The sequence below is a fragment of the Erigeron canadensis genome, chromosome 8 (genome assembly GCF_010389155.1).
Source record: "Erigeron canadensis isolate Cc75 chromosome 8, C_canadensis_v1, whole genome shotgun sequence".
Lineage (NCBI taxonomy): Eukaryota > Viridiplantae > Streptophyta > Magnoliopsida > Asterales > Asteraceae > Erigeron > Erigeron canadensis.
In genome coordinates, this window is record NC_057768.1 from 34,402,319 (window position 1) to 34,424,340 (window position 22,022).

Consider the following 22,022-nt stretch of genomic DNA (forward strand, 5'->3'; position numbering starts at 1 on the left):
TATGTAATTTATATACTTTTTTAATTGTATGAAAACAAATTTTATTTGGTTCATTGCGTGTAATTAACTTGTAAAATTAAACGAATCGTGTAGAAATTGACCGAATACTAACGTGACATCATCTAGCATATGAGACGGTGCACAATGAGTGACCTACATATCAGCATCTACCCTATTACTTATACGATTCGTTCAATTTTATAAGTTAAATACATACAATGAACATGATGAAAGTTGTTTTCACTCAAGTTACATACATCTTCGGTACTTAACCATCGTATCATTGCATGTATAATCATAAAGAGTTGTTTCACAACTACTATATATATATTACAAGAATTAATGTACAAGGTTTCAATAGATTTTTCTATTTTTATTGAGAATAAAAATTTGACAATAAAGTATGACTGTATATAAGACTTTATTAGAATGGAAAATTTCGATTACGGACCAGTTTGATAGTGGCAAATCTCAACACAATTACAATTATTGACTGGGTCCAATGTCTCACAATATGTACAGTTTGCTTGTTAGTGACTCATGATTATCTTTTTTTCAATACTATTAATCCATCTTCAATCCAATTACAGTAGTAAGTTTCACGTAGTCGTGGGCAAAAAGTAGGGGTGTTTATTAATTGGGTAGACCCAAAAAACCGTCCAATCCAAATCGATTTGGGTTATTTGGATTTGGACCGGTTTATGGTTTAAACCGAATTATTTATATGGTTCTTGGTTTGGAAATGGTTATCAATATAACAATTCGGATACCACCCGAAACCCGACATAAAGTTGCTAGTCATATGAAATCATTACTTTCTCATACTCATGAACGATTATTTAAATGTATTGTTATCTCATTAGGTTTGTATTTTCTATTTGATATCCCAGCTTGCTTATACACATAAAACATGTTACATGGTCACATGGCATCTTAGCAGCCAAGTCTTTTACATTATTAACTTTCCATGGGAATTGACATTTACTTAAACAAGTTCGGTTAAACATTACCCGAACCAATTAAATTGATACTTATTTGGTTGGTTTGGATTGGTTATGATTACAAATGGTTTGGGTATTGGGCAGTTCTAAAACTTTTCAAAGAACTGTTTAAACCAAACCGATTAACCCCACAAAACCGATACCCAACCGTTTGAACACCCCTAGCAAAAAGTGGGTTTTTCCAAATCGGTCAGAAACCGCTTTGGTTCAACCATTGTGGGATCGGTTTTGACCAAGAATCAGAATCGGTTTGGAACCCATAACCCGAACCGATCCTATAGGTTTCAAATCGGTTCGGTTCCATACCGGTTCTAAAAACGGTTCTTTTTTTCTTGCAATATTGGTCATTCATTGCTTAACTGCCGTTAAAAGTGATCCTAACACCCGTTAGCGCGTGCAATGATGGTCCTTCAGTGCCTAATGGCCGTTAAAAAGTCTTAATGGTTGTTAATCTCATCTCTTTTTTTTCCGTCCTAAATCGATTTTCGATCATATGATTGCTAATGGCTCAAAATTGGGACCCAATATACCTTCCAATCAAAAATATATAGTGAATTGACACAAAAAACTTCAAGTTATTTCACAAAAACTACTTAATTAAACTTAAGTAAAATAGACTATAATTCACTTTAATTCATTTATTTTTCCGTTGTAAATCGATTTTCGACCACATGATTGCTAATGACTCAAGACTAGAACCCAAGGTACCTCTCAAATGATAATATCTAATAAAATGACACAAAAAAACTCCAAATTATTTTAAAAAAAACACTTAAAGTTAAGTAAAATTCACTAAAAAAAGACTATAATTCACTTTCTTTCTACGTAAATCTATTTTCGGCCAGATGAATGCTAATGGCTCAAGACTAGGACCCAAGATACCTCACTACGAGTCAAAACAGGTGGTAGGGTTGGGTTGACAAACACTTTGTTATTTTTCCTATTGAGGTGCCTAGCTAATATGTTTCCAAAAACTATACACCTACCTTCAGGACTTTACTACTTCCAGTAATTTATTTTACAAAATTAAATGAGGTTATGAACAATGGTAGACCGGGGTGGTGTACCTGTGATGTATTTGTCGGGGTTGTGTACTTGTGTGGCTCAAAAGTTGGAAATTTGAGCAACGAATAACTCGAAACATTGTCTTGAAGTTCGGTGATCGGATAAGGGAGATGTTTGAATTGAATTAGTTGAAAGGGAAATGCTGTTGCCAGTTGATGAGAACTGCCTTCTAATGCATTGTAAAGCTAGAAAAACTACCATAAGCACTATTCCGATTACGCGTAATTGAATGTACTACTGAACAGAAATGCTCTTAACAATCCACAAATTCATTCGTCAGATTCATGTTTTTGTGTTGTATAAATGGCTCGTTGTTCACATGAAACTGGAGTCGTTATCGAGTCCTTAGTTATGGACCATTGATTAGAAAACATTATATAAAATATGGACCATACCAGCCCATTGGATCAATTTAATACATTAATAACTTATTAAACGGTAACCTTTACTTGAGATTTGTTACATTAAATTAGATACAAAAAGTGGTATTTCGGTATATGTATGATCGAATTTATACAAAGATATATATATATATATATAACTAGGTTTTGTCGTTAAATTGATTTTTTAATGCTTTTAAAAATTTACGTTGATAAATAAATTTATAATAAACAACATTTATATAAAAAAAAATATATAAATAATTGATTGTATTTAAAAACCAAGCTCTCTAGCTTAATAATAGAAAATATCATTATTACTTATGTTCAGATTTAATTAGATCTTGAAAAAGAAAAGAGAAACACGAGTTGGAAATGGAACTAGAAAAGACCCCTAAAAACTTCTCGTGAGTTGGAGACGTGTCAAAATTTAAGCAGCAGACTTCCTTCGGTTTTGAACATGGACAAATTAAAGAGGACTGTTGGGAATGGAATCTCAATGATAAAAGGTACTCTATTCCACAACTCTGATTGTGTTATGATCATCATCATCATCTTCTTGTTTCCAGTAGAGTGATTACTAGATAGAATAACTTAGTCTGGAAAAAGGTCAATGTATACATGGAGGTTGAGGCGTGACTGTTTACCCACCACCGGTCCACCATCAACTTGTTTGCAAAGGGTGTCGACACGACTTTGTTTCGATGTGTGAATTGCAACCAAGTTGTCGAATTTACTGATCGTATTTTTCAAAATTGCAAGTTGGCTTATGAGACAAGAACTTTTTTGAGCGATTAATTGAAGCTAGATATCCCGAATGAACCACCTGATGGTATTAAATCTTGGTATGATGAGATCGCAACCAATTATCATGCTAGATTGGAAGCCATTATCTTCATTTGGTGGTGGATGAAAATCAAGAAATAACGCTCTTCACAATGACAGTCATGAAAGTAACAAGAAATTATTTAACTCGATCATTTCTCATCTTTGGATAAATTATCTGTAATAGGAAAAACCGAATATTTTGGGATGGGATTCATGGAACACAAACCCGCTTGGTCTTTCTTTTACTTGAGTTTGTATTCTTACTTCGGAACTTGTAGGGGTCACAAAAAAATTTACCACGAACTGAAAACCGACGGCTCGGTCTTCGTGGGCGGGGTTTTTTTTTATGTCTCGGTTCACTGTAATTGGTATAAGTTTTTCTAACTTTTTTGTGACCTTTGCAGTTCAAGTTTCAAGTTGTACCTAGATTGTGTAAGTTGTTGTATATCTAGTTTTTGTACTCTTGTAATTTCCCTATAGAGGTTATTATCAATATACATCTTTTGATTTCAAAAGAAAAATCAACCTTGAATAATTTCATAATAAACCAATAAACACCATTAAATAAATCCTTGATGGATCCAAATGACCAAAACCAACCATTGTTTTATACTTCCATACTTTGTTATCGTTAGCTTTTGGTCTATTATTTAATTTAGTTGATTCAATTATAAAGTCGACCCTAAATGGAATTTCGGTATCATCCTAATTTACTAGGTATAACAGCTTAAGGTGGCTAATTCCCCCCCCCCCCCCCCCCCCCCCCCCAATAATAGTCACGAAAATACCCTAGTTAGACAATCTACGAGTTTATTAACATCATTAAAATTAGTTTGATGATTGATTTGTTTGTTGGAACTTGAAGATTTGTTTAAAATGGATAAACAAAAGACGTTTTTCATATTCAAACTACCTAGGATGTCGAATTTTCTAACTTAGATGTATGTAGTTTCTCATCATTTCCTTGACTATCTAATCGAATATTTTTTTAATTTTGGTAAGTGCGGATCGAATATCACAACAAGGAGGTCTAGACTATGTTGACTTAACTGGGTCTACACTAGAAAGCTCCCTCGCCCAATACCTAGTAGAGGGAAAAAAACCCCTATTAATTCGCCCGAAGACACGACAATTAATAGGGGTAACCATTGCCTCTCAGGTAGTGGCGAAACCAGGAATTATACCTTGGATGAGCAAAAACTAAACAACGGGTGATATAAACTATAGATTGTTAAGAAAAAAAGCAAGATAACAAAATAAAGGGATAAAAAGATAAATTTAATCTTTTTTTTTTTTTGAACGACAAATTTAAGCTCAGTAGCATGCCTCTTCATATACCCAAATCCAATTCCAGAGGAAACTCATACTGGGAAAACCTCTGTCTCCAGTCCTCGGAGCATTTTGCTCACACCAGAATTTGAACCCAAGACCTCTCAGTCTCAGGCTCCACCATATACCAATCCATTTATTGATGATTAGTAAAAAATAAATTACATTAAGCTTTATTTACGCTGCTATTTTTACTTGTTTATAAGCTTACTGCTTTTATCAACTTTTTGGTTTATTTGAAACTAGGAAGGGCTATACAAGTTATGGACTAAAAATTTATAAAGTCATACATGTAAATTATTATAGTGTCATTAAAAGGGTTGAGATATGGCACTATCCTCAAAATTCGAACTTTTAAGTCTTCTTGAATTCAAGCTTTCATGACATTTTTTTTGGTTTACCTATTATTTTGTTTTTTCATGGACATATATATGTTAATTGTACAATTTGTATTTTTCACATATTGTGGAAGCCCATATCATTTTGGGATATAAACGGGCTAGCCCAAAAACAACACTCACATCACTATTGACTTTCATTCACACACGACACACGAGTACACGACCACCTGGAAAACACACAATTAACAAGATTTGATCACTCGAATATATCCAAATCTTAATCTTAAAAACTCCACCAATTACCCCTCATTACTCCTTACTAAATCATAAAGTCTCTGTTTTTTTCACAAATCTTCACCTCCACAAAAACCTTCAACTCCAACACAAAAAAATGAAACAAAAACTTAGAAAACACAACAAAAGTGTAATAATCTCACCAAAAACTTTAATATTTTCATGTTTATTTTTCACCCTTTTTGGAGTTGTTATACTGACCTTGTTTTCCGGCGGTGATATTCCCGCCGGAACTACTACTCCGACGTCGCCGGAGCTGCATAGTTCGCCGGTGACACGTGCAGGGCGTTGTGCCACTGTGGAAGAAATGGGAAAAGAAAGTGTGGGGTCTTTTGGGAGTGTGGAATCTTGGAAAGAAAGTTTGAAGGTTAGGAGATTGATAAGAGATCATTTTGAGATTCATGGTATGATATATAATTATATATAATGATCTGTATCTGTATAGATTTTGTTTATAGTTTTTTTGGTTTTTTTTTAGTTAATGACTTAATGGTGAAGATTGATTTTGATTTAATACGAAAAGAAGGAATGTTTATGTGTTTGATTATAGGATTATATATATTTGAAGTAGTTTTTAATGTTTTTCAGTGTAATTTGAGAATTGTTTTTTTGGGATTGCGTTTTGGTAAGATTATCTGATTATCTCTTTTGCATAACCCGGGGAAGAAGTGATTTTCTGTGTTTCTTAGAATCCGAATGCAATTTTGGTGAAGCCACATTATGCAGATATAAAATCTGTTTTGAAATTGCAATTTTATACAACGTAACACATGGATTGTATATAGATAGTATGACTGTATTGGTGTATGGAAGTATGGAGGGACCGGTAATGGTGAAATTAGTTTAATTATAATGCTATATCTACTTTGCCTGAGCTTAAAGAGTCTTCATGATTTGGGCTTGAGCAAGATTCAAGGTCAAAGAGATCGATAAATGTCCATTATAAAACTATGCTTCATAAAGCAAGCTCCATTGGAGCATTGCAAGTTCGTTTTGAGCTTAACACATGGTATATAATTCAATTGAAATGTCCATTAGAAACCATGATCCGTGAAACTAAATCCATTGGAGCATTACGAGTTCGTTTCGAGCTTTACCACAATATATAAGTTAACATATATAAAAGGTTTGAAAATATCAATAATGATTCTACTAGATGTCTTATATAATCGTGTAATAAACTCTTCGTATGTTGAGACCTTATATGTGTACTTAAATTTTATGAATATAAAGCTTTTTTTTTTTTTTCTGTGTAGGAGCACCACGAGTTCGTTTGTTACCTTCTGACCAGTTCTGCAAGCATGGTTTTGTAATGGGCAAAGCTTCCGAAGCTGGATTCGGGAATGAGATGTATAAAATCTTAACAGCTGCTTCTCTTAGCATCATGCTAAATCGTTCACTGATTATCGGGCAAACGAGGCATATTGGTTCTTTCTTTTACTCAATCTTTTAACTATAATAACATGTACATATTATACCATCAACATGACATATGGTTAAACTTCTACTTATGTTTATCAGGGACAAGTATCCATTTGGGGAATATGTAACCTATGCCAACTTCTCGTTTACATTAAAAGAAGTGAAGCATTTATGGAGGAAACACGACTGTATTGGCAAGTACAGGAAGCAGCTTGTTATGCGGGTTGATGATTTTGAGAAACCTTCTGAGACAAACGTGCTTTGCAGTAATTGGAGAAAATGGAAACACCCTATTATATGGTAAGTTTAAGGATCGATATTCGCACACACAATAATAGATGTAAAAGGGAAGAAGTTCTGAAAAGTTCTGGGTGTGTTTATAAGTACATTTAACTTATTCTTGTAATTAATGATCAAATGAATTATTTTTGTGTGATCAGCAAAATAGTAACCATAAGAAAACTGATTATTGCGATAATTGTAAATTGGCCCAACTATGACTAGTTTTCAAGTTGTAATGACAAGTTTTACAATGCAAATCTGAAACATCCCCTAATATATATGAACTTGGGATAAACTATTTTAAATGTTTCACGGAATATTGACATGTTTCCTACTAGGTTTAAAGGTACGACGGATGCTGTGGCTGCTCAGTTTTTCTTAAAGAATGTTCACGTTCAAATGAGGAGGTCAGCTTCTCATTTATTTGGGAACACGGAGTTTCTTCATTCTAGACCAAATGTCATTGGCGAGCTGCTAAGAGTAATGCTATCACCTTCACGAGATGTTCAAAAAGCCGTTAATTCAGCTATAGATGGAGGTCGTGATCCTCATCTTACTGTGCATATGCGCATGCTCATGAACAGGTACTTGTATAATTATAAATTAGGTAGTTGGCAGGTTGGATAACGGGTCAAAGGGGGATTGATTTGGGTAAGGTTTTGGTAGGGTGACCTGAACACCCAACACAATGTTTTTATCAATAGTTAGCTTATTAAATATGGTTAAAAAAACTATAGCATCGCATAGTAGTTTCATTTATGTAAATAAAACAAGCTAGGAAGGATATATTCTTATAAAATACGACTTTCAGCCAGTTTGACGGACCATTGTAACTTCTTATCTTTACCCATTCATATGTTAAAGTAATAAAGTTAAAAGCTTACCTGAATTATCGCATGGGCCATACAGACTTAAACGGGTCAATTCCCACCTCTAGTTATTTCACTTATATGCAATCTTCACGATCATCTTGATGATAGTGTTGATGATCCTGTTACCATTTATAAAAAATGTACAAAGCAAAAAAATTGTATATACAAGGTTCCACAATTTGCATCCATTTAAATTCGTTCCACAATAACATCCCTGGCTCCATATAAATCATTTAATCCCTTGCGTCAAAGAACAAGATGTGGTTTGACCTTTGTGGTCAAATCTTGGCATATTTTCTTGGATCTGATGTAGTCTTGATTGTGCCAAGTGGTTCACAAAACTTTGGTCTTTGTGCTATCAAATAATTTTACCCTTGATGCTTATAGGTCTCCTAGAGCTGTCACCGCTGTGTTGAATTGCATCAAGACGACCATTGAAGGAATCCCTCGACCTCGTGTTGTATTGGTCTCGGACACACCGTCCCTTGTTAGTGACCTTATGCCAAAACTTCACGAATTTGCCGAGGTACATTTTCTAGTAAACTAATATTATCAATGTGAAGTCCTTTGTGCTTTCGTGAAACTTCATTTTTTTCTTTCCTATATAATATGTTTACAAACGACAAGATAAGATAACTGTAGATGGAAAATTGCTTTTCATTAAAGATATTAAAAAGTTAATGGTCAGGTTATTCATTTTGAGTACAAGAAGTTTAAAGGGAACATTTCCGGTGGTGGCGTGGTTTCCACTTCGAGTGCCGGGTTTAGAGCAAAAGATTGGGGACCTGCGCCTCGATGGGTTGCTTTTGTGGACTTTTTTTTGGCTTCTCGTGCGACACACGCTGTAATTACGGGGGCCCAAAGACGTGTAGGGACTACGTACGCTCAGCTTATCGCGGCATTAGCTGCAGCTTATCAACTTGGTAATCAAACCTTGATCTATGGATCCTTCTTTGTATTCTTAATAATTATTGTAGACGTGGCAAATTGGACGAGTCATACTGGTAACATATGGTACGGGTCAACATGAGTTGGGCCATATACATTTTTTCTTTATTTTGTTTGTTAATTACCACTAAAGGTTAATATGCTAAATATGGTAAGACAGTTTTTTCCTCATTCTGATATCTGAGTATTCATTGCAAAACTCATGACCTGTTCGACCTGTTTCCTTTTTTTTTTTTTTTTTTTTACGACTATTGACCCTGTTCAACCTGTAAACAGATTGAAATTCCACCTTTAGATACATGTATATAACTTTCTTTGTAAAAACTTATATTTCTTTTGAATTTTAGATGAAGATCGCAGTGGTCCTTCAAATTTTTCATTCATCAGCAGTTTTCAAAACAACCTTCTGCATCGAGGGTTGCAGAATCAAAGTCGGATGGGGTCATGTTTGGAACCGATTTGCTGGTAAGTTAAGTTGTCATAGCCAGTCAAACCAGTGTGCACTCACACCAATTCTTCCTCCTGGGTGGTGGGACGGGCTGTGGCAGTCACCTATACCACGAGACATACGTAGAATGGAAGCTTATGGGGTCAAACTAACAGGTTTTGGAACTATTGATGAAAACCGCCTTCTCGTGCATTGTAAAGCTAGAAGAACTACCGTAAGAACTATTCCGATTATGCGTAAATGTACTACTGGACAAAAATGCTCTTAACAATCCACAAAATTCATTCATCAGATTCATGTTTTTTGTTGTATAAATGGCTTATTGTTAACATGAAACTAGATAGAGTTATCGAGTCCTTATGGACCATTGATTAGAAAACATGATATAATATGGACCATACCAGCCCATGGACCAATTTAAGACAGTAATAACTTTATTAAAGGGCTTACCTTTACTTGAGAATTGAGGTTTCTTACATCATATTAAATAAAAAGGATTGGTACTTTGGTATATGTATGTTAAAGTTAGATGAGCTTTAACCTGATTTTGTAAAGCGAAAAACAACGTTGTAAAAAAAAGAATGGAAGGCAAGGGTAGAGAGGTGACGGCTGTTTAGGAATGCCAACGGTGATGTAGGATTCAGTTAGGAGGCGAAATGAAAATAAAGTCTGGCTAGTTCTGACTTATATTAGGTCAAACGACTAGTTATTTAGTCACTTAGTAAACAACAAGATTTGAAACGACATTCTAACAAGTATCACAAAGCATATAGCTTGGAGCAAAATACGAGTAGAATTTATATATATATATATATGCTAGCTTAAGCACCCGGGTGAATACCCGGATAGTATTAAGATAACTTATTATAGTTATAAAAAAAGATAAGTTATTATAGTTTTGTGATGCAAATGTTAAGTATAGAATCTTGACAACAAAGCAAATGGTGTAAATAGATTACACATACACTTATAATAGCATACATTTAAGTTTATTTCAATACATATGACGCAAATCAAAAGGTTTAAAATAGAAAGCGATATAGATTATTATAAACTTAAAAAGTGATCGACCAATAACTTAAGACATTCCGAGTGTTTTTATGAGTTTTTGTTTTGTTTGGGTTGTAATTAATCGAGTCTTCAACTTTAAATGGTAAGTGTTAGATGTTAATAATTCGAACCCCTACAGTAACATCCAATGTGAACAGTATGTTAGAATTTGAAACCCGTGCACTCCTGCTATTCAGAAGTGATAAAATGTATGCTCACACGTTTAAGAGGTAAATAACCGAAACCATGGGGAATCAAGATTCAATCTCAAATCTTCAAGCTAATATTTCCTCTGTCAGTTCTCTCAAAGAGGGCACCAATTAACCATTTGATCTAACAGGTCTTGCTAACGACAGCTATGTGCATTGTTATTAACGTACATAAATAGTTTTAATTTTATTATAAAATTTATAAGTGAGTTTTGAGATGTGGAATGAATAATTTTTCTAAGACATGAATTTTAGATCAATTTTTCTAAGACATATAAAATAAGTTTAGAATGTAGTTTTATGGAAATCTACAAATTAATATGTATCACTAGTCGTGTTATTATACAAACAATAAATTAACATGATATGATTTGTATCACTAGACAAAGCCTACAATTTAACGGAAACTAACAACCTAATGTTTAGTTTTGTTTTTATATCTAAATACATTTATTTAATTATGACATCATAATCAATAACTTTTAAAATAAATTAAAGAAAGAAAGGGTTTTAAAGGTACCAAGTAAGTCTCTTTTTAGCTAAATTTTAGTATTGGACTTTAGTTTTATACATAGTAAAGATATATATATAAAAGAGTAGTGTTTTCAAGTTTGGTCACTTAGGGCGTTGGCATCGGATGGAAGTTGGATGCGTCGTGGGAGTGGCACCACCACGCAACATCGCCGCCGACCCTCCACCACGCATGGTGGTGTGAGTTTGAGTGGTTAGACCACGCGATCGAACTTGTGCAGGAGTGGTTCTCGAGGCAAGTTAACGGCTCTTTTGACTGAAAATTGCATTTTTACCTTTTATTCTTTCTAAAAGTCTGAAAGTGATATATATATATATATATATATATATATTTGCTCGTAAGAAGAAGCAGCATCCTGTACATTTTTACCTTTTAGATGTTTTATATACCAATTTTTATTTTTAACCCTAAACTATTATATATATTTATAAACTCCCTTCTTGGTGAAAATATATAATTAGTATTATTATTAATATTATTATAAGTTTATTTTAATCTCTTTATTAAAAGAAAATATATATAATATATTGTGTAATGTTTAATATAATTTTAAGTTTTAAATAAGATGTAAAAGGTAGTGAGTGGTGAAATGAGTGGTCGGATGTCAATGAAATTTGAATGAGTAGTGAGTGAGTGGTGAAATTAAGGTGACATAACGTGATTGGTTAGAAGTTAATGGTGAAAAAGAAAGTGGAAGGTGGGTTGCCAACCCTCTTAAAATTGTAACACAATTACATAGGGCAAATGATGTTGATTGATCAGTTAATGCATCTTTGGTTTTTACCCATATAAATTTTAGATATAGCTATTTAGAGAGACAAGTATGTATAATTGTTCTCCTCAAATGTCTGCTATCTCTTGTAAGGTGAGATACTCTGTCATATAGAAATTGACATATAGAAATTGATGTGCTCGACTCAACAATTTAACACACTGAAAGATGATACATTTGTTTGAAATTAATCTTTTATGAAAATGGTACATACGTAGCCCTTTTCGTACCTCAGCTCACATTTTGTCATTTTCCAATGAATTTTAATACGTGTCAATCGTCTCTATAAAAAATTAAGAATAACTTTACCAAAGAGATCGCATTTTTTTGTCACATGAACATGGGTGTTTATTTGACAAGTTATTATAGGTTAATCAAAAAAAATAAAAATAAATAATAAGTTCCAAAATCAACCTGTATAACGTTTTGTGTGAAGAGTTAAATTTATCACAACTTTAATTCACCCATTAATAATGTAGGAGTATATCACTTTTGTAACATATTATACGTGTCAGTAATAGTACATAAGTATTATGTATGTATCAAACGTTTAATATTGTTTTTAAGTATTATGTACTCGTATGTATCAAACATATTATACATTATGTTTTTAATTACTCTTAATTATATAGAAAAAAAAAAAGTACACAACGCCCTTTAGGAGTTTAGGATAAATATATTGCTTCTTTGTTAAAGTTATCTATTGTTAGGCTTCGAATCATAAAACTGACTCAATGTTGCCACATCCCTCTCTCTTTTGCATGATTACATCAATCTTTCGAACAAAAACATATCACTTCGGTCATACTTTATCACAGACTCGTCTTTTTAAACTTTTAAGCTTTCTACAAGAGGAAAAATCCAAAATTGGGTTGGAACGAAGTACACAACGCCCTTTAGGAGTTTAGGATAAGCTTTGGCTTTTAACACGTCCCTTTTTCAAAAAGATCCAATATTCATGCCAACAAGGGGTTGAGGCAAGCATAACATTTTTCAAATGATCCAAATCTTGAAATGGAGTAGTTTAAAATATTAGGGTGGTATGAGATCGAATTATAATTTGTCGTTAAAAAGAAAGGTTCATGAAAAAGGTAATAAGAATATAACATTTTGTAACTGTCTCATTTGTTAAAACTTGTAAAATCCAGTTTCAAATCTTATTGTGAACAGTTTAGTTCCGATAATTCCAGGTTGAACACATGGACAATTAATTTAGGAATTTTGTGAGCAATTAATTAATATCTCAGTCCATCAAGGCCTCTAGTCAGGTGCTAATTAAGGAGTTTCTCGTAGACAAATGCCTCAAGTGCTAATTAAGGAATTTCTAATCTTTCTCAGAACACGACTTCTGAAAACCATTTGATACTCCTATAAGAGATTTGAATCAATGATCTTTGATTTGAAGGGAGATCGAGATGTTTATCAACTCTCTTAATATGAAAAAAAGAAAAAGAAAAAAGGGTAATGGGGGGAACCCTAGCCCCGGTACCACAATTGGATACCAATCGACCCACCCCGTATGAGCTATATGATGCCTGTAAAATACCTCCATCCTAATCACCACATGATCTAGGCACCCTGAAGGATTGAACCCGCGTATTTAAACTTCACATATGGGTCTAGACTTCATTGGTAACGGGTACCTTAAAAGAATTATTTTTTGTTCCCAGCGGGGATCGAACCTGAGACCTTAAGGTCATCAAGTGTTTGTCTTACCACTAGGCTAATTCCTTGTTGGTTAACTCTCTTAATATGAAGCTTACTAGATTCATTACTTTTTAATATATATGATTTAAACATTTAGTCAACCCTGATTAGTATAATTATTTAATTTAATTTTAACCTGGTTTTAATAACTATACTATATAGTTATTAGTAATGAGTTTTTTTCTAACAAGTACTCACAGCTTAATTTTTTGTTAATGAATTCATTGATTAACACAATTTTTCAAAGTTGATAGAACAAAAAATATGTATATTACTACAAATGGTACTCCCTTTGAACATGTGTTTGATATATAGTTATAAAGTTTGAGTGAACTAAAATATATATATATATATATATATATATATGAAGTAATAAAATTAGAACAGATATGATGTAGATATATATAAAGTTTTAAGAATTAAGATGAATCTAGTATATGTATTGATATTCCTATATTTATATTTTCTCTAGTATCTTGATGATCGTCTATATTAATAATATAATTATATTGGCGTTTGGAAAAAAAAAAAAACTTAAAAAGGTTAAATTTTATTAGTATATAATGTAAGATGGTTGTCGTGCCATAAAGCTGATGTGTTCTCAAATGGTTAATGAAAAGTAATTATAGAAAGGAAAAGAAAAAAACTCTTCATTTCGCCTCATAACAGAATATGTTCTTAGAATTCACTACAAAGATCGTTTACTTGAAAACGACAAATTACCTATTCAACTACCACAATGGTAACACAGTCGTCAACGTTTCAATTCCGGTCTTTGTCTTTTGACCACGACATTGCTAACAATATATAGATAGTTTTGTGTCAAACAAACTTGTCCAAAGAACGACATCGATATCGTACATTTTTTAATTTCATTGCAAGACTTCCATCAAAAAGGTCAAATTTCTTTATCGACCTTTGTAATCAGAATGAAAAAATGTTTGTGTACTTTTTTAATTTTGAAAGATGTGGATCATTGATAAAACTATGTCTCGTCTGCAGGATTTAAACTTGTTTGACTGAAGGACTTTATTGTGAAATTCATTCAAATGTCTTTCTCAGGTATCGAACTCGATACCCCCAGCATATAAAGTTGCTGCTCAACTACTGAGCTATAATGAAAAGTACAGATGTTTGTTTACTAATATGATATGTATCTATACTTCTATTTATATTGCTTATAAAAATTATAGCCAATGTTGAAAGTTAAGTAAAATAGAACACACGAATTGAACAAAAAATCTTTAATGGATTAAATTACATACCACCAATTGCATAATATTAAATTTTATCATTAGTCTCATATATTATAAATTACATCTATTACCCTCTTTAGGTCAAACACTTTAGCATCAATTAATTAGCTACACCGTTTTATGCTGCCGCTACCACCACCACCATTCGTTGTTGTTATCATACCGTTGTATTGTGCAGATACCGTGTTAGTAGCTAGTGCATATATATTTGCCGAGTTAATAAATTACTTTAGTATCTCTGAAATATACTGTAACATAGACACACAGCTTATTATAACCATCTAATCAATGTTATGACAAATTGACAATGTGCCTAACCATTCTCGTGATGCCACAACTATACGATGATAATGTGACATTTGGACCTTATATTTATTTTCAATACAAGAACAATAATGATTACTCGTAATATATAGTTATACAAGTTTAAACCGGTTAGTGAAAAAGATCAAAAAATATATAACAAGATTGAAGAATTATTTATATATAACAATTCTTGAAGGGTTTTTTTTTTTTTTTTACGATTGTATACATTTAGAATTTTTTATTTTTAACAATTAATTTTAGTCTACTTAACTTTAATATCACTTTTTTATACAAACTTAAGTATAATTTACTAACTTTCAGTTTTAACTTTAATCATCAATTTTATTTTTTTATTTTTTTACTTTTGATCTTTTATTTTAAAACATCTAATTTTTACTATTTTTATTTCTTATTTTTACCACTTAACTTTTGAACTTTTTTACTTTAGTCTAACTTTATTTTTATAGCTTTTAATTTTCTATATCTTATTTTAAGGCTTCTAACTTTAACATCAAACTATTGGTTTTAGCCACCTATATTTTTAGTTTCTACCCCTTAAATAAACTTTAAGCGTTCAAACTTTTAAGTAATGTTGTATGTATGTTTGCATGACGCAACGATGATCCCGGGGAAACGTCCGGGGTCATAAAACTTTTAGTTATAAATGATTACTTTCATTTAATACTATCAACAGATACGTTTTTATGTAAATATGTACTTTTATGTATAATTAGTTTATTTGTTTGATGATTTATTGTGTGTCATTCTCATTACATGTGTAGCTTATTGTGTTTGATTTAAACTAATTATCATTTAAATGCGCTTAATATCTTTGAGGAATTCAAGCTAAACGAAAAACTTATATATCCAAAAAGCATAATATTTTTTTATTCTTATATAGTTTTGTTTCCAATGCCATTTAATCATAAACTCATCACTTATAACGTATATAAAATCATCCCTGAGATCAAACATATATAGTGTCAATCTGTACATCCTATGGGTATTAAGATTATTTATATATATAAATACACTTAATCAACCCGTGCATCACGGCGCACGGATATTAGGACTATTATAGTTGATATATCATAGTTCAGTTGTTTTAATTAGATTTATCGATTTTAAACCCGTACCATTAGCCTTCTATCAAGCACAGTATCTCCGACAAGAAACTTGTCCTTTTGAATTACTAGCTCTTTAGAAAGATTTTTATCGTCCTTTGTTTCTTAAATATCAATTAAAATTTGTTGGCAACTTCTTTTCGCTACTTTCGAATTTATGGTCCTTATTAAAATAAAAATGACCCACTGACACATGACACAGTCGAGTCACCAACATATATCGACCATTTGTTAGATTCGGACGATATGAGAGACTATATTTGAGAACCAATAATTTAACACCGTTGGTACAACACAATAACACATAATAGAAACCTTGATTGGTCCCAACATTGACAATATCATGTGAAAGCTATCTTTGTACCTTCAAACTGGTTTTTGGGAAGGTAAATTTTTGTCTCTTTACAATATTCCTCAAGACTCAAGAGTCACTTCAAATTTTTACCAACGTCGAAAAGAGCAAGTCCATATCGTTTTGTATATATTTTGTATTTTAAGCTAATTTATCACTAGTATTTTGTATGAAAAAATGTTAACAAGAAGCTAGCAAACCAAACCATCTTACAATTAGCTATGTATCTATAATGCGAAAGCATATGGGGATGCCTAAATCTGAATCACAAGGAATTACCAATTACCAATTGAATTACACGCCATCGATTGTAGCATATGTCTAAATCCTTCTTTTATATTTCAACTCATCTTTATATTTTGCAATGTGCGATGATCAAATAAACTAATTTTTTTTTTCATTTATATGTTTTTAAATAATGATTATCGTAGTAAATATGTAAGTTATGAACAAAAAATCGCACGGAATTAAAAAATTAAGTTGTACGACCAGGAGACTTAAAATTTACGTTTACAAATGTTACATTTACGGGCTCAAAGAGCATGCGAATAAAGTGTTATGGGACTTACTGCTCGTCACTTATAAATTGAATAAAAATTTAAAAGTAAGAAAATCTAAGCTTTATAAAACAAAAACAGTTCAAGTAATTTTTCAACGTGTTTTTCAGCAACCTTAGAATTTTTGTGTTTAAATACACATTAACTTTTTCAAAAAAAAAATGACTTTAGTTTATATATGGTTTTTATATATCTATGCTATACTATATTATAAAAAATAATCCTCTTAATTTATTTTTGTAAATGTTGAAAGTTACTATATGCAATATTACAAAAATACCTCATACTTATTTTTTTTTTTAAATCATCTTTTTTATTTACTAATTTAGTTATTACCTCTACTGAGAAATACACTTAATAAATAAATTAAACATTTTATCAATTATATTTACATCAAGAGCCAACACTACTATTCGTCGTCACCACCATCCGCTACCACCGCATTGTCGTCACCGTCGTCACATTGTGCGGATAATTAACATCCATATATATATATATATATATATATACTAGCCTTGTACCCGCGTGATGCGGAGGAGAAATAGGAAAAAACGCTGGTTAATTAGCGATACCCGTGCGATTACCGGATCACTGTACCTATGGCTATGTGTGTTTTAGACGGTGGAGACGACGGCGGTTTTAGGAGGCAGTGGCTATGTGTGTTTTAGAGGAGACGGTTCTGAGGGGATGTATGTGTGTAACAAAAGTTTATGGGCGTGTTTTTTGGTATAACTTGTGAGCAACTTCAGGGGGAGGGAAGGGAAAGGAGACAAATTGGACGTAAGATTTTCTTAAGGGTATTTTCGATATTTCAGGATTAAAGTGTTTGGCGGTAATGTAAATTAATAGGGTAAAATAGAAAATTTAAAGGTATAGTGTTTAATTTGGAGAGGGGTAGTTTGTTTATATGGGAAGTATATCTATATAATTATTAAAACAGTAAGAATCCAAACGATTTTAGGGTCTCTAAAAATTTAAAGTTATTCTATAAAATTGCCACATAGGACTCAATCTTATGTGTTATCTCTAAACTTTTTATATAATATTTATCTAATATTTATATATGTATCTAATAATAATAATAATAACAATAATAATAATAACAATAATAATACCTAAATTAAATTCAAATGTCGTATATATTACTAAAAATATATGTATCAACATAGAAACAATATTAAGTACTTGATTTGAGATCACCTCGAATCTATGTTTTGAATTTAAAATATCAAAACTTTTTAAATATTTATTTATATGTATTTCATTTTTGCTATTTTCTTTCTTTTTTGAAAACAAAAATTTAAATTCAGTTATTATCTTATAAGTGTTTAAACTTATTGTCTTTATATTTAGTCAATATCATTGGACATTATAGAGGGTTTCTCATCAAAGAGTTTAATAGGAAATCTATTTTATGAAGACTCTTTACCGTGAAATGAGTCAAGATAACTTATGATAGACTTTTAAGCATTTGCGAGTACTTCAAAACTTTTTTTAAAGAATATAAAATATATTTATTGCAAAGTCACACCATTCAAATTAATAAATCAATTCTAAAATTGCCGCACATTGTGCGGGTTAAATACCTAGTATATATATATATATATATATATATATTTATAATATAACTAAAAGAGAGGGTTGGGGGTACACTTGGCACCCTAATCCACCTCCTTTATCCTAATACTTCCTCCTTATTAATCCCCTATTTTTAAAATATTAATCTAAATTAATTTACATTTTTTTGTCTTTCATCACCAATTTACACTTTCACCCCAATCTAAAATAGTTAATTTACACTTTTTTGCTTTTTAATCACCAATTTACACTTTAACCAATTTAAAAATAATTAACTTACACTTTTTGATTGTCCATCACCAATTTACACTTTAACCCAATTTAAAAATAATTAATTATACTCTTTGGTTTTTCATCACCAATTTACACTTAAAAATAATTATTTTACACTTTTTGGTTTTCAATCATCAATTTACAAATTCACCTAATTTAAAAATAGTTAACTTAGGTTTCGTATTGATTAAGTTGTTTTTAGGGAATTTATTTTCTTTTATACACTTTTTGTTTCTCTTTTGTTAAGCTTAAATCTAAATCGTTTTTTCTAAAATTGTTGGTTGTGTTTGTAATAAGTTTAGATATAACAAACTGCGGATTTTTTATTTAACTAAGGTTGAAAAAAAAGGGGTAAACTAGAATCAATATTTACATGGAGTTATTTTTCATATGTTTTTTTTTTTGCTTTCGTATTGATTAAGTTGTGACATTAGTCATATTGATGGTTACTCGAATCATACTCTACTATGTAAAATTTAAAATCGTCTAAGTTTTACATCTCTTTTTTTTATCAAGCAACTGTTTTTTATGGATATATATATATATTTTTTGAACATGTATTGAACATGTTGACGGTCAATGATGATTAAATAGTTTTCTCATAATTTTCCTGAAAAAGGAATCACTTTCTAAATTAACAAAACTACCAAAGTTTCCTTAGAATAAAATATTTAAAAATTTGATAATCAAATCCTCATCAGAATGTTCTTGAAGATCAATGAGTAACGACCAATAAAACAAAATCCACAAGTCTTGACGCTTTCGTTACTGACATAATATCTTCACTACTTTTTCTTTCATCTTACAACTGTACTTTGACAAAATACAATTCTTTTCACACAATAGCTAGGTAAGCGATATATAAATGTTAACACTATATTATATTACTATAATTAAGTTTGGAAATTTTGAGAAAAAAATCTGAAAAATATATTGTTACATTGTACAATATAAAACTTATAAAACAATTCATGTATGATAATAGTTAATTAATGAGATGTAACTTTTCAGATTTTGGACATCCTGGGTCCATGGAACTCGACATCGAAAGCCAAACAGAGGTACAGAAAAAGATGTAATTTTCCCTTTTGACTTTCTACACGCATTAAGAAAATTACTCGTTTTAATATGTTTTCCACTTATCCATCGAACTACCAATTTTGCCATTTCTAAAATGTTTAAACCGATAATAGCATTTTATTAGTGTATATATATAGAGTTATAATCAAATGAAAGCACTTTAAAATAAGAATAGTGTGAAAAGATTGAAACTTTCCACTTTAATGCATTACCATACCTTATTTATGAGGTTTTGTGTTCAAGCCTTGAGGAGGATATAGGAAGTTCTTTTGTGATGACTTGTCTTGGAATACCCAAGTTTAAGTCTAAAAGGGCAAAGCTTACTCTCATTAATCGTCGTGCATTCGAGCGGATTTAATAGGAGATTTTCCCTCATCGGGTATTTGAAATAGACATTTCTACTTCGAGGGAGCTCTCTAGCGCGAACCAGATTAAGAAAAAGTATGCTAGACCTTCCGTTGTCGAATCACGACATGAAGTTTCAAGCGAAATTCACTTTTTAAAAAAAAAAATATATGTTATCATTATTTAACTGTTTAATAGTATATTTGATTCATCAAAACCAATACAATCATACATTTTGTTTTATTCATCCATTTTGTATGCATCTTCACTAAATGAATCTTAATTTTTTTTACAAATAATGAAAATTTGTATAGATGCATCCATATCCATATATTAGTAGGAGATTAGTTTTATGGAATGTAACTATCTTTGACCGAATGTTTATAGTAGGAAAAAACTAAAGGTGTGTGTATTGTATGTAAGAAAACATACGTGGCAACTATATACAGGTGCCACATACTTGTCAGATTTTAATTGGTTGAAACGAATTTTTTTTTTTGAACGACAGTGGTGATTGGACTCAGCGGCATGTCTCTTCATCGTCCGGTAAAGATTGACCACGTCACCAGCATAGTCAATCCAATGGCATGACTGGCGGTGGAAGTCCCACTACCTGTTCTGTAGGAAACTAGCTAGTGCTAGAGAAAACCCCCATGCTCCACCTTATTGGCAAAGACTTCCCAATATGCCTTTCAAAGGTTTTGAACCCGTGACCAACATTTGGCTGAAAGACATAAGGGGCATTAAATGTCCAGATAGGCTAAATCCCAAGGACTGGTTGAAACGAAATTTTGGCATACAATAAACATTATTTCGAATTGTTTACATACAATACACACAACTTTAGTTATTTCCTATTATAGACATTCGTTCAAAGTTTCTTACATTACAAGAAACTAATCCCTATAAGTGCTTGTATGAGAATTGAGATACATATGCTTCAATTTGATGAATTTGAGATGTAAACACATCAATGTAAATGTTTTTATAGTTATTATTATAATGTATACTCACTGAAAGATAACCATATAGTGTATAAATTTATGAGGTTAAGTATCTGAAGATGTATGTAACTTGTACACTTTTTATATTGCGTGAAAAGATTTTCGTCTGATTCATTGTATGTAATTAACTTCCAAAATTAAACGAATCGTGTAAGCAATCAACGAGATAAATGTTGATGTGGGGGACAATCATTATGCCACGTTTTAGATGTCAAATGGTGTCATGTCAGCATCTAGTGGATTTCTTACACGATTTGTTCAAATTTATAGACCAGTTACATACAATAGAAAAAATTAAACAAGTTATATACACTGATTCACATATACTTAACCCTATATTTGTGTGGGTGGATGGGGGGCGGAGGGGTGGCTTGTCATTGTGTGATCACATTTGCTCACATATGAAGACTAGAGGTCACAAGATTAAAACTCGACAAATGTAAGTATAAAAATTATATCATATGATTCATGTATAAAGATTATAAATTATTGGACATGAGTTCTATACTATTGAAGCTTTGAGTAATAAGATGATATATAATCAAGTGGTTCCCTTGAAATGTTTTACACGTACAAATGTAGAAGTAAGAGAGATGAAAAATATTATCGTTTATTTACTGATTAATGTCCGAGAAAAGGTAAATTATGCAACATAATGGTTAAAAAG

General features: G+C 31.5%; 1 pseudogene; it reads left to right on the forward strand.

The window, feature by feature from the left end:
- The first annotated feature begins 5,231 nt into the window (after positions 1 to 5,231).
- LOC122579161 lies at positions 5,232 to 9,521 on the forward strand (annotated as a pseudogene).
- Positions 9,522 to 22,022: the final 12,501 nt, after the last annotated feature.